The sequence below is a fragment of the Glossina fuscipes genome, unplaced genomic scaffold (genome assembly GCF_014805625.2).
Source record: "Glossina fuscipes isolate IAEA_lab_2018 unplaced genomic scaffold, Yale_Gfus_2 3, whole genome shotgun sequence".
Classification (NCBI taxonomy): domain Eukaryota; kingdom Metazoa; phylum Arthropoda; class Insecta; order Diptera; family Glossinidae; genus Glossina; species Glossina fuscipes.
In genome coordinates, this window is record NW_023998417.1 from 203,415 (window position 1) to 216,725 (window position 13,311).

Genomic DNA, 13,311 nt, shown 5'->3' on the forward strand with positions numbered 1-13,311 from the left:
TAATTTTAATGAAATTTTTAAAAGACTTTCGTTAAATGTGCTCTCAGTTTACTCATAAGCAGACATGGCTTATTTACGGTTTTATTTGCGTGGCCATTGTCATTGCATTATATTATACTGATTATTTAAGAGCAAAATCAAACTTCGGCACTTTTCTATTTAATAAAATGTAATTGGTACACAGGTTTAAAACGGCTTAAATTAAAGTTTATAAATTTTTGAAAAAAACTCTTTGTTTCCCGTATTTATTATCGTATGTTAGTGTTTATCTTCGCTTATCGTACGATAGAGAAGATCTATGTTTACTAAAAGTTCTCTTTCTCAATTCAATAAAAGCAAAAAAATAATATCGCTCTTCTTTGCACTCTTGGAATATGTGTGAGTTCACGGTAGCTTAGGTAATTATTATTGCGATGTGTTAGAAAGGGATAGATAAGCAAACAAAACAATTTAGTCAAATATGGTAAAGTGGGTTGTGGCATTAGTATTAATTGGATTTGAATGTAGTAAATTTATCTAAAATTAATACCAACAAAAAGAAAACTATATGAAAAAAAAAAAAAATTGTGTAACAAAATGGTCGGAAAAGTAAATGAATTGTTTTTTTCAATAAAAATTCGTGCGTTTATTAAATTACTAGTTGTCTGTTGTATAAGTGTTTGTATTATTCTTCAAGAATTTCGTAAACTCAGTGTAATCTCTGTTCACAAAAACAAAGGAACAATAGCTTTTTGCACGTTTGTGCCTGATTCTATTAACGTAGTGCTTTGGTTTAGAGTTATGTAATAGTAAAGAAGAGAGTAATAAATCGCAGCCAGACCTACTGAAATAGATGAAATACAAAAAAAAAAAAAAAAAAAAAAAAAAAAATTATCTAAACGAATTAAATAAAGTTAGATAGTTAGATAGAGATATTAGACCTAAAACCAAAATACAAAAAAAAAAGGAAAAATAGCGTAAAATGAAATAAAATAAAAAACAAAATGGACTACTTAATGAAACACTATTCGTCTCACAACAAACACTTCCACCTGCATATAAGTATATACGGTATACATATGAGACTTTCTTAAAAGCAGTGTACGAAATTTTAATGCACAACGAACTGGATCAAAGATGTCTAACGATTCATTAGACTATTTGATATGGTGTTTATCATTGTTATTATGGTTTTCCGGGTGCGCGGATAATGTCACTTCTTCAACTTTTCAAAATTGTTAGGCACATTTGATCGACAATAAGATGGTAAGTTTTCTCTTTTTTACGTTAAATGATTAGTTATGTCCATCTGGTTACATTCACCTAGCATTAACTTTAAATTTATTATTTTATCCTTTAATCCATAAAAGATGCTAAAAATTAATTTTCCATAGATATTTTAAATATCTGTATGTTGCTTTTTATACGCTACACAATTTGTGGTATCAAAGTATATTAGGTTTGTGCAGCTATATGCAATGGCAAGAAGGGCTTGAGGTAGGTACAATTTTTATTATACCAATTGATTTAGACCCATTATCTGAATCGATTTAAGTCTGTCCGGCTGTCTGTATGTCTTATTTTCTTATGGTAAACCTGTCGAGCGCAATTTTTGAGATATGTTCATGAAATTTGGTACACAGAAATGTTTTGGACCAAGGTCTATTGAAAATGGTTCAAATCGGACAATTTTTTCGACCACTCCCTATATAACGCCCTACTTGAAAAATATTTATATGAATAACTGTATCAAGCGAGATGGCGTAAAGCATTTAGCCGTAGACTATAGACCACTGCAATGCGTTTACTTGTTAAACTTGCGTTTTCATACCCATTAAATGAAATGTCTGTTTGCACTCAAGTTCATAAAAATGATTTAACTTAAAATCTTTGGGAAATATTTTTTAAGAAATTTATATGAATGTTCTCAATCAATCAATCAATTAATCAATATTCATTCAGTATTTGTTATTCACGGAAGAACAATTTGAAATAGATCATTATTTCCTTAAGGTAGCTGACAGCTAAGGTGCAGAGAGGAAGGAGATTGTACGATCCTACAACATCTCTGTTTGGTAACTAATATGGTTATGCTCCATAAATCATCTACAAATGTTTGCAATAAACATAATGCGCGGAATTCTTCTTCCTGTTTAAATTACTCGCCTATCAATCATGAAAAATTCTCATATTTTAAATTAGTTGCGGTGAAAATTCACAACAACGAAATTATCGAAACTTTATTACACCCGAGAGGTTACAAAACGTTTTAGTTTTCAATGACCGCAATTGATACAATTGATGCACAAATTCACACTTTCTTTGTGGGTATAAATTGCAGGCAAAACTACAATTGTTTTTTTTTTTAAATCTCTGACTACATGATATCAATGTTGTCAACTACTAAAGAAAGAAAGTAACTGAAAATTTTGTGCTTCATTCACACAAAAATTAAAATTGACTCTCGGGGTATCGCAAAAAATGTAATCTAGTGGCGGGCAGGTAAGCTTAAAAAGTGGGTGGGAGTTGCATATATTCGGCCAAACTTAACTTGCACTTCTACCACAAGTGCTGTAGCATATAAAAGGGAAATATGCAAAAACTTTTTTATTTTAAATTTAAACTTGAAAATTCGCTCCTTTCTAAACTAACCTCGTAAGTATTATATTAAATGAAAGAACGCGTTAAACCTGCTAAGCTTAAAAGCTGAAAGTGTTCCCTTTATTGGTTTGGATTAATTGACAACACATCTATTTTATGGATATATTTGCGAATTACCTGAGTATGTGGAGTTCACCAATAAATGTTTATGCGACAAATTACGAGCCACCATCGATAAAGCAATAAAACGGTCACTTAGGTATCATAAATATGGGAAAATTGTCAGCTAAATTCGTTTATTTTTGCTTAGTTTACATAATCAACAACATGTTGTTGTTGATGGATTGTTTTTGTAAAGTAAAACTTTATATAATTTAATTGCATTTTAGTTTTGTGGCAATTGAGTACTAGTAAACACACATACACACATATATATATATAATGCAGTTCAGGCGTTTGCGGTTTTTTCACACACAACACAACGTACTGTTTGCGGTCTGCAAAAAAAAAAAGCAGAAAAAATTTCAGAAAAATTAAAAAATTTCTTCATTTTCATGCAACGACTTTGTTGCCGAATATAAACATTAAACAAAGCAAGAGTGCAAGCAGTATTACCTTGAATATCAAAATTTATTTTCGTACGAACAAACGAATATTATTGTAATGATTTTTGTCTACACAATTATCTACAAGTCTGTTTACTGTCTGATCTTATTTGTAGATGATACACTGTACGTAGACTCCCCCGAAGGAGTTGTCTAATCATAATTCATTCATCATCAGCATATAAATTAGTTGCTGCTTATGTTTGTATGTGTTTCATACATATCATTAGGGTATTTTTGTAGAATGTCTTGAAGATTTTGTAAAGAATAAAGTTAAGGTGCAAAATATTATTTTAAAGAAATCTTCTTATTGTCTTGAAGCAATTATTTTACAGGCTTTGCATTTTTCACAGATAAAATTAAAATAAGAAAAGAAATGAATTATATTCAGTTGCAGAGATAATAAATCTTTATTTATAAATGTGCTTTTTATTTTTCTTTAGATATAAAAAGGATTTTCTCATACACACACGCACACACAATTTTTTCATACGCAGTTTATTTTTGTTTCCAAAACGAAAACATTTCGAATCATTTTAGATCGTACGCTTCTAAATATCAAAGAAAGCTAAAGAAATTTGTAAATATTTCCATGTTCAAGGGCGATCTAGAGGAGGATATAGTAAAGATAAACATTTACATATTTATCAAATTTTTACTAAAGATTAATACTAATTTATAAACATTTCTTTTTCTTAAGTTTTCACGATTTTGACGTACAAAGAGGAAAATCGTTTGATGACAATTTGAACATGACTGGATTCAAATTTTGATAATATAATGGATCTAACGGCTTGAGATAATTTATTATGTTCTTAATAGAATGTAGTCAATAGACGTCTCCATTAATCCGATTTCGATATTAAGTTTTTTCATATAAGGAAGAAAAAAACAGCATATTTTTAAAAAATAGTGCTCTTAACCTTTTTAGTCACTTAAACCTTTTTACATATTTTGTATAATTATTCTTCTGTAGGAAGCAGGTATATTACTCCATTCTTCTTGTAGTCCATTTTTCACATCTTGAACAGAAGAGATTGAAGGCTTTTGCACACGCTGGTCTTATTCATCCCACATATTTTTTGATGGGATTCATGCCTGGCGACTGGAGAAGACAACGAATAACTTTAGGGCAGCTATATATAGAGCCATTCTTGACTTAAGCGGGACTTACGCTTGTGGCCATTGCTTTGGTAGAATTTTAATGTTTCCAAAATGCTAAGTTTGTCTGTAGTTTCTTCCAAATTTTCCTTCAACATCCATAAATAACTCCCCTTGTTTACTATGTCATCCATAAACATCAATTTCCCGACACCGTTGGTCTAATTCATACCAAACCATAACATGATCATTGCCATGCTCACGGTAAACCGACGGTGCAAGAGCGTCATAGGAATCTGAGCAATAGAAAGCGAGAACTGTTGGGCTAACGCGCCCCACTTGTAAAAATGGAAACAAGTATTGGAAACATTATCATGTTCTTTAACACAAATCTTTCGCTTCGGCTTCGACTTTGTCACTGTTGATCTTTGAACATCAATTTCTTGATTAAATCGCTGGCCTACGCATAACATTTTACGTTCTTACACATAGCTTGTTTAACAATCAATGAAAAAAAACAACAACATTTCAATTATTCCTAGAATTTTCACAAGTGACTGTGAGTCACGTCTTAATATGATTCATTACAAAAAAAGGGTTAACAAGTATTATTTTTGTATTTGTTTGCATTGTGTACGCTAAGTGAGGTCTTTGCTCGTTAGAAACCGATCATTTGCGCCTGATTCTCACCCTAACAGCGCGATCGTACTTACCGTGTCCATAATCACTCGAATCTTGGATATATGAGAGATAAAGACTACGCCCGTATTTCACTTCCTTTGGTCGCGCAGTACATATACGCTTTCTAGATAGCTGTTAGAAAACGGCCCATTTATGAACTGTAGCCTATGTAAGGATGACTGATTTTTTCTATTTTCCAAATAAAAGTTCTTGTCGCGTGGCCGTGTGGGCGTTGTAGGCGTATCCGTGTAAAAGTTTACGTCCCTCCGATGTATTCATTTGCGCTAGACAGACGAACAGAGGGACATGTTTAGGTGCATTGCAAATTTGCAACTGGCCAACGATTTATATACTTTTTGGGGGTATATTGAAAAGAAAAGAAAATTTTGATACACTATAATATTGGGTAGGCGTGGTCAAATATTTCCATTTTATAATTCTTTTGCACTCTAGATGAAGGGACAGGTGTTATTAAAAGTGAAAGCGTTAAACATGAAGGCGCCTCTCTGTTGGCCTAGTTAAAGCTAATTTTGCCTAGTAAGTAGAAGAAAGCCTTACTTATTTTGTTCTTTTTTTTTTTAAATTAATCGTTAATAACTCGTCTATAGTTATTGTAGCGACGTTTGTTAGCAGGTCACGTGTCAATAGGCTCGACGACAGCAATTAAACTCAAAAGATAGATTGAGAACATCCCGTGTCCAAAAATAAAAAATTTTTTTCCAATTTTTTTTTATTTAATAAATATATTTGTTTTTATCAAATGTTGCGTATGTAGTCCGAAAAATAACTGCATGTAAAACGCAACAAAGTTTAATGCAAACATGAAAACGAGAAAACCAACTATATGTGATGTGTGTACGTGTGTACATTAGAAAAGAGCAAAAAAAAAAAAAAAACAAATCAGTTTTGTGTACCGGAAACAGTAAATTAGTAACCAGAGGAATATAGTGTTGTGTTGATTATTATTAGAGAATTTAATTTAGTTAACTTTTCTTCCGTCCGTCCCCCCTCTGGCCATCTTCCATTCCTAGAGATATGTACGCCAAAGTGTAAACTAAAGTATGACGTGGTAGTGAGCGATGAATTTCTAGCCACAAATTAAATATTTACTCGAACATATATATATATGTGTGTGTGGTTGTGTGTGCATTTTCTGTAAATGCAAGTACACACAGGTGTACGTACGTGCGTGAGCAAACCCAAGTGGTAACAAAGTTGTATTTACAAAGTTTAGGGCACAACGGACCATGCAGAGGAGGTGCTGCCATCCAATTGTGATTTCGAAATTTGATGAAGTTATTTATGTGTATTGTCGTACGTTATAAATATGTATGTTATATAACGTAAAGTGAAGCAATTTTTTTTTTTTTTTTTGTTTTTTTGCTTAAAATTTAGATATGTATGTACACTTGATGTATAATTTGTTTTTCTCCGCATAGGTATGTGTTTGTTATAGGAGTGTTTTTGTTTATGTTGGTTTTATACTCAAGTCCTGCGGCATGACCGGGCATTGAAGTGTGAATTATATTATTTGTTTATGTTTTTCATTTTAAAAGAGATTACGTAACACTGCATTAATATGTCTATGCGCATAAACACATATATGTACATATATAAAGACGTCTAAATAATATTGACCCTTTTTTATTAATTGACGAAACTTGGCAAGTAGATTATAATGTATCATCCAAATAGGTGGGATTTGATTTTTGAAAAGCCTTAGGTTAATTTTAAAATGCATTTGAAACGCTTAGGTTAGGTTATGCACTACAGTCCATGTAGTATGCTAAGTTTGTGCGGCGTATATAACACATAGCAAGACTTGAGATAGACCCAACATTTTCTACCAGTCGATTGCAAGCATTTTGTGAATGGATCTGAGTTTGTTTTTCCGTCTGTCTGTCTTGTAAACTTTTGTTCAATCTACAGGTCGCAGTTTTTAAGATATTTTCATGAAATAAAAGACGAACGCTATTGGAAATGGTTCGAATCGGACCACCTCTTCGACCATCTCCGATATAAAATCTTATTTCGAAAAGACTTTATATGAAAAAGGGTGTCAAGCGAAATAGTAGTAGTGTCTTTAATGGCGGTTAATCGACACAATGGCAGTAGCTTCACAGCAAATAATAAATATCGCGACTACCAAATCGATGAGTACAACTTTACTTGGTCGCGCAGCTTTAGCAAGGGTATCCACACACTAAGCTGCAACCATTCTTTAGCAAAGAGATAACTCTTTTGCCATTAAGGATCATTACCACACTAAGGATCATTACCGCGTTGCAAGTATATGAGTGAAGGATATTCCTGGAGTTCTTGATTATATTCGAAAAAAAGACAAAAAAAAAAAAAAAAAAAACAAATGGACAACAGATAACAAAAGATTTGCAGAAGATTGTCGGACAAAATTTGCTTACATTTGAAATATAGTCGTACTATAGGCTTACGACTTTTTATATAACATAGAAACGTACTTAACTGTGTATAGGTATGTATGCTTAACAACACGGATTTGTGTAATTAAATCAAAATATTTTCAGAAATTCCAGAGAATGCTGGTTAAAAAAAAAGAACACAACTAAAGGATATGTTAATTTATTTATATTGAAAATACAACTACTACATCTACAACTGCAAGTACAAGTACAATAACAATGCAAGCGTATAGTAAACACAAAGGAAAATTTTATTTTAAATTTTAAAAGAAATGAAATTCAATTTAATTTCTGACAAAATAAATAAATATAATAACAAATAAAAAAAAAAAAAAACATACAAATAAACTTGATTTTAGTTATATGCATACACTCGCTCATGTATATATATATATATATATATATGCATTTATAGTTTCATTCACAATTTTCTAACATATTTTTTTTAGTTCATTTTTTCATTTTTTTTTTTTTTTGTAAATCTTTGTGCACCCGACGTGTTACGCAATGCTCTCCGTCATCTTATGCGACATAATAAACAAGTCGTCAGCATTTGTTTATTTATTCGTTTGTTTCGCTTGCAATTTATCCTCCTTTTCCTTGTTATATTGTATTTTCATATATATATATGTATGTTTAAATGATTGTGAATGCAATAATTTTTCATTTTTCTCTCTCCGATTACAATCGACTTGAAACAGATTTCCTTTTTTACTCAGACTATCACGAGATCGGAATATCATCAATAAATATAATTTCATAAACGTATCCTTTTCCTCGCAACAAATGCACGCATGCATGCATGCATTCGTGCAATCAAATAATAAACATTGATATTAAAGCTTATTTGTCAATTTGTGTGCCTGCACCCATCTTCGTTAAACGACCAATTTGTCAAAGTGTAGATAATTTCCGAGTTTCATTTCAGTATTCAATGCTCCCCGATTTATATCATCATCACATCACATACTTGATTGCGCCAAGTGAGTGTACGTTCGTGTTTGATACGTAACTGCACTACATGAGAATATTACACTTCGCATCCTTTGTTATAGACATAGAGTTTATGTTGTCATATGCACATAACGATTGACTAACTGCCTGCCTGCTTGCCTGCCTGCTTGCCTCTTTGCTTGCTACAGCCAGCCTGCCTGCTATAGATAGTAAACATTTTATATTATAACGCCCGTTATATTTGATTGCCGCATATAACATGAGTAATATTTTTCTTTATTGGCCTTCTTAGTGCGCGATTCTTTTGCTACGGATAACGGACATGTTAAGATTCTTATTAGATGAGTAACTAATTTTCTTTCCGTCTCGTTACTTACACCAAGACTACATTAAAGCACAAAGCATTATATGTATGTAATAAAGGCAAGTCTTTTATAATTTCCGTTTGCCTTAACCAGATAGCGGAAATGTTCATTGATTCAAGTTCAATTTACTTTACCGCATCCACCGCAGGAGATGCATTAGATTTATCGAACATATGCAAGGTTTACATATATATTGCTGTAGATCGTTTAATATGGATGTCGTTATCATGTTTGCCTGTACATTGGCTCAAACGAATGTTTTTAATGCCTTAGAGAAGTTATAAACGACATATTGAATGAATGATTGGAATGCTTGGAATGCTTATCCGAAGATATTTAACCACATTTGTCTGTCTGTTTGTCTGTCTGTTGAAATTTTTTAATGTCTGTCGGCGTTGAGAAATGCACAAATGTAGATCCACCTAGAAAACGAAGAGGAGTTACCAAATGCTTGGCGGGCTATCTATCTTCCGCGTGCTTTTAAGACTTCGGCCATAAGATTAGCATAGAACATGAAATGGATTTGGAGCGTAAGACAAACTTTCGCGGAGACATTGCCAATCTAGACGCCAAAGTTGAGTTTGCAATCAAGGGTTAACCCAAGACATTGCAGTTAAGCTACAAGATCAATAGGCTACCCAGGTATCTTTATACTAAAGTTACATGACTCAGCTGGGGAAAATTGAAGAACAAGGCTTTAGTCTTAGCCTGTTACCTATACCCCAGGAGTTAATAATGTCATCCACATACCCAAAAAAAAGCGTAGTCATTACCAACCGAAATATACGATCGCATAAGCTCACCATTTACACTTCGAGAAGAGTTGAATCTATTAATAAGCTTACTGCGTGGGCTTCTGTCAAATGCAAGAGCGACACGAACGCAGCTCATATCAACATTGATGTTATTCCAAATGCACGACGTGACGAAGATTGAAAGCTTCGAGATCGAGGCTGAAAGCCGAACTAGGCATCATACAGAGCAAGAATGTTATTCAAGAAGGAATCAAGTTGTTCCTTGATGATATCCTCCGAAAATTCGCGGAACCAAGGTAGTATGTTAATCGGTCGAAAGTTGTTGCGTGCAAAAGAGGAGGTGTGTTTAGGTATGGGTCTTATTCAAGCTATTCTTCACTCTTTGGGAAATTTGAAGCTCATTAGTAACGTTAACTCAGTCTGTAGTAGACGGTTAGATATATAAGGAAAAATGAAGTTAACTACTTTGATAGATAGTCCATCAAGCCATTATTATATTTCGAACAGAACGATAAAGAATGTCTTCAACCACATCCTGGAATGAGAAAGGAAGATCTCTCATCCTCTCTCTCTTTCTCTCTCTCTCTCTCTCTCTCTCTCTCTCTCTTTCTCTCTCTCTCTGAAATTATTAAAAAGTGTTGGTGAGTCGGGGATACTTCTCTTATCTATTTCTGTTTTCTAAATCACTGTCTCTTTGCTCCGTTGTATATCATAGCTCGTCATCATGATAAGTACAACTATTTCCTTAAAGTAATGTTTTTCTCATTCATCCGATTTTCACATCGATTTTTCCTGGGTTGAGTCGTTCATAAACTTATCCAATAGAAGGGCGTTTGAATTAAAGGGGTGTCAGGCTTATTATAATTATAAAAGTTTTGATATCCTCGGGTATGCAGCGAACGTCATACTATGTATTTGTATTTTCCATCATTATGAGAAATTTTTGCTATAGGCATCGAAGACAGCATGTAGTACATACATTTTTAACGAGTATAGGTTCATATCCGTTTATTGATCTTTACGATGTCTTACGTCGTTGTCCATCCATCCGTCCATATGCGTTAGTCTCTCGTTGTTTTCATGCTTCTTCATTGCTTTATAAGTAATGTGTATACTGGTCTTCTATCTGTATGCTAGGCTTCTATGCAAACCAGCCTTCTTGTCTCTCTATGGCTATATCTTTATCAGAACTTTGTCTGTCCAGTCTCTTAGTTATTTAATTGTACTCTATCTGCCGTTGATATGTCCATACTATTAGCTTTTCAATTATCTGTCTCTCTCTTTCTCCTTACGTATCCTTTGCTGTCATTTTTCATTTTCATTTTTCTTCCCTCTTTCAAGGTCTATCACATCTTGTTTGTCCGTGCTACCGCTTTTCATTGATCCGAAGATGCTGCTAATATCTTACCTTATTTCTAAAAATAGAATGATAAAAAAATATTATCACGAGTAGAATACAAGGAGAGAAACTGAAAAATTCTCACAAGAAATACTGATATTAATCTCTTGTAAATTAAATGTCAATTTGAAGTCAAGCTAACCCAGACCTATAAAAGAATTCTGATAAGTAATAGTCCCGATAGGCGTGACGTATGCGATGGAAGATTTTTAATTAATTAAAAGCACTTCAAGATTGTTGAGGTCTTTCTAATGAATTTTTCACAAAATAAATTTTTTATATTGAAATAAATCCGCCTGAGTGGCCGAGTAGACAAGAGTCTCGACTAGCAACTCTCAGTGGTCGTGAGTTCAAATCTCAAGTGCGGTAGACTTTTTAATAAAGTCGAAAGCCTTAGATGCACGCTAGTGCTTAAAAAAAAACTTAAGTCTTCAAATTTATTCTTTGGCTACCTACATTAATAATAATAATAATATATTGAAATAAATAATTATTTAAGCAACTGCTTGTTTCGTCGATAGGGCCCTAAACTGATGTTTAATAAAACGCAGAGTGTAATTCAGTGCCGTTTTAAACCATGTTGTTTGTTGCTTTTGTTTTTTTTTAAAACATTTTCCTCAATTTCTCTATTTTTCATTTCTTTTTTTTTTTTTTTTGTTTTTATTGTTATTAAATCTCATACCCGTTTCACTATTTCGTATCATAAATAGAACGTAAACTTGGTATTTCTTTCCATTTCTTTCTTTATGTTTATTGAGAGAAGTTTATCATCTTGTTACCGCAAACTCATACATACATACATACACGTACAAATACAAACCCCTTACACGCACAGGCGTTCGTACATGCACTAGCACTACATGCAAGTGTTGCAAAGTTTGCATCTTTTGATTTGTGGTCTACAGTGAATGGGTCGGTTGTTTTTCCTCTCTTTATATTCACGTTTTCCTTAATACGATAATTTTTGTTTTACTTTGAAATTTATTGACATAGAGCAAATATTATTATTATATTATATAAGTTTATCTTTTCCGTGTTTTAGAGAAATAAATTTCAAAAAGAATACGAAAAGAACGTTCAACTTCAAAATGCACACAAAACCAGAATCTTCAAGATTAGCTCTCATTTCATACCGGATATATATGGTTTCTATGATTGTATCATAGTTGTCGCAACAAACGAACTCAGATTTTCTTCAGATTTTACCTGCGTTGAAAATTCGCGATAAATTTTTCCGCTTATTGATTAGAAAAAACAAAAAAAATTAGAAGGAAAAGAAAGAGCAAGAGAGAAGGAGAGAAAGAGACTGCAAATTAAAAACAAATAAATGCTATTACGATACGTCATTAAAAGCGGGTGAACGAAGTAGATCTGGGGCACTATAGTGAATCGTGGAGGCCGAGGAAAGGCTGGTATAGGTCATGGTAAGAGAGAATAAGACAGTGAGAGAGAGAGAGAGAGAGAGAGAGAGAGAGAGAGAGAGAGAGAGAGAGAGAGAGAGAAAGATAAAGAAAGAGAGAGAGAGAAAAGAGAAAGATAAAGAAAGAAAGAAATAAATAAAGAAAGAAAGAAAGAAAGAGAGAGAGAGAGAGAGAGAGATTGAAAATTGAAAAAAAAAATTAAAAGGAATCAGATCATAGAGGACTTTATTAAAGGCCGGCAAGTTCCATCTTTAAAAGTTGCTGAATGCAACGTCACGGAACTACAATAGCTGAAAATGTAGAGGAAAATGAAAGACTAGGCATACTGTCGAAAGTAAGGAGAAAGCGCAGCAATTCCACCGCAACTGTGTGAAACCATTCTTCCATTTCACCGGCTTATCGTATTGATGTTGTATTAATGACTCAACGAGACGCAACTTATCGGATTATTTTTCTTAAGTTTATCTCTACGATAATATGATTGACGCTATTTTAATTTGAAAATTAATTTCTAAGATTGGGAGCATAAAAAATTTTTAAAGCAATTATAATTTTAATTTTTTTTTTCTTTATTCAATTAGAATTATTTAAAACTTATTGAATTTAAATTACGACGTTATTAATAAATCTTCGTTGCTCGTATATAAGTGCTATGATAGCTATTTGCATGCAGATATATAACTATAAATAAATCCATTGATTCTTATCAATTTATAGGATTTATAAACATTTACCTACCCACCCGCTCCCCCAACACACACACACACATTCGAAAAGCATAACACTTTTTATACCCTACACCGCTTGTGTTTACAGGATATAGTAATTTGGTGCGGGTGTATGTAACACCCAGAAGGGCTTAAGATAGACCCACCTTTTATTATATCGATCGATTCCGGATCGAATAATCTAATTTGATCTAAGGCTAGCTGTCCGTCTGATGTCTGTCCATGTATTTTGGTATAGAAGCTGCAGTTCGCAATTGTTGAGATATTTTGATGAAATTTGATGC

At 32.9% G+C, this 13,311-nt stretch overlaps 1 protein-coding gene across 5 annotated transcripts in view; it reads left to right on the top strand.

Moving 5' to 3' along the window:
* The first annotated feature begins 349 nt into the window (after positions 1–349).
* LOC119634971 (sex determination protein fruitless) overlaps positions 350–13,311 on the top strand; it is a 441,512-nt gene continuing 428,550 nt past the window's right edge. Inside the window, exon 1 of one of the 5 annotated variants that reach the window (XM_038029444.1) lies at positions 350–1,245. The gene's annotated coding sequence lies outside the window, so the exon portion shown is untranslated. The remainder of the gene's footprint in view (positions 1,246–13,311) is intronic. The other 4 variants (XM_038029445.1, XM_038029447.1, XM_038029437.1 and 1 more) reach the window with 4 other exon arrangements.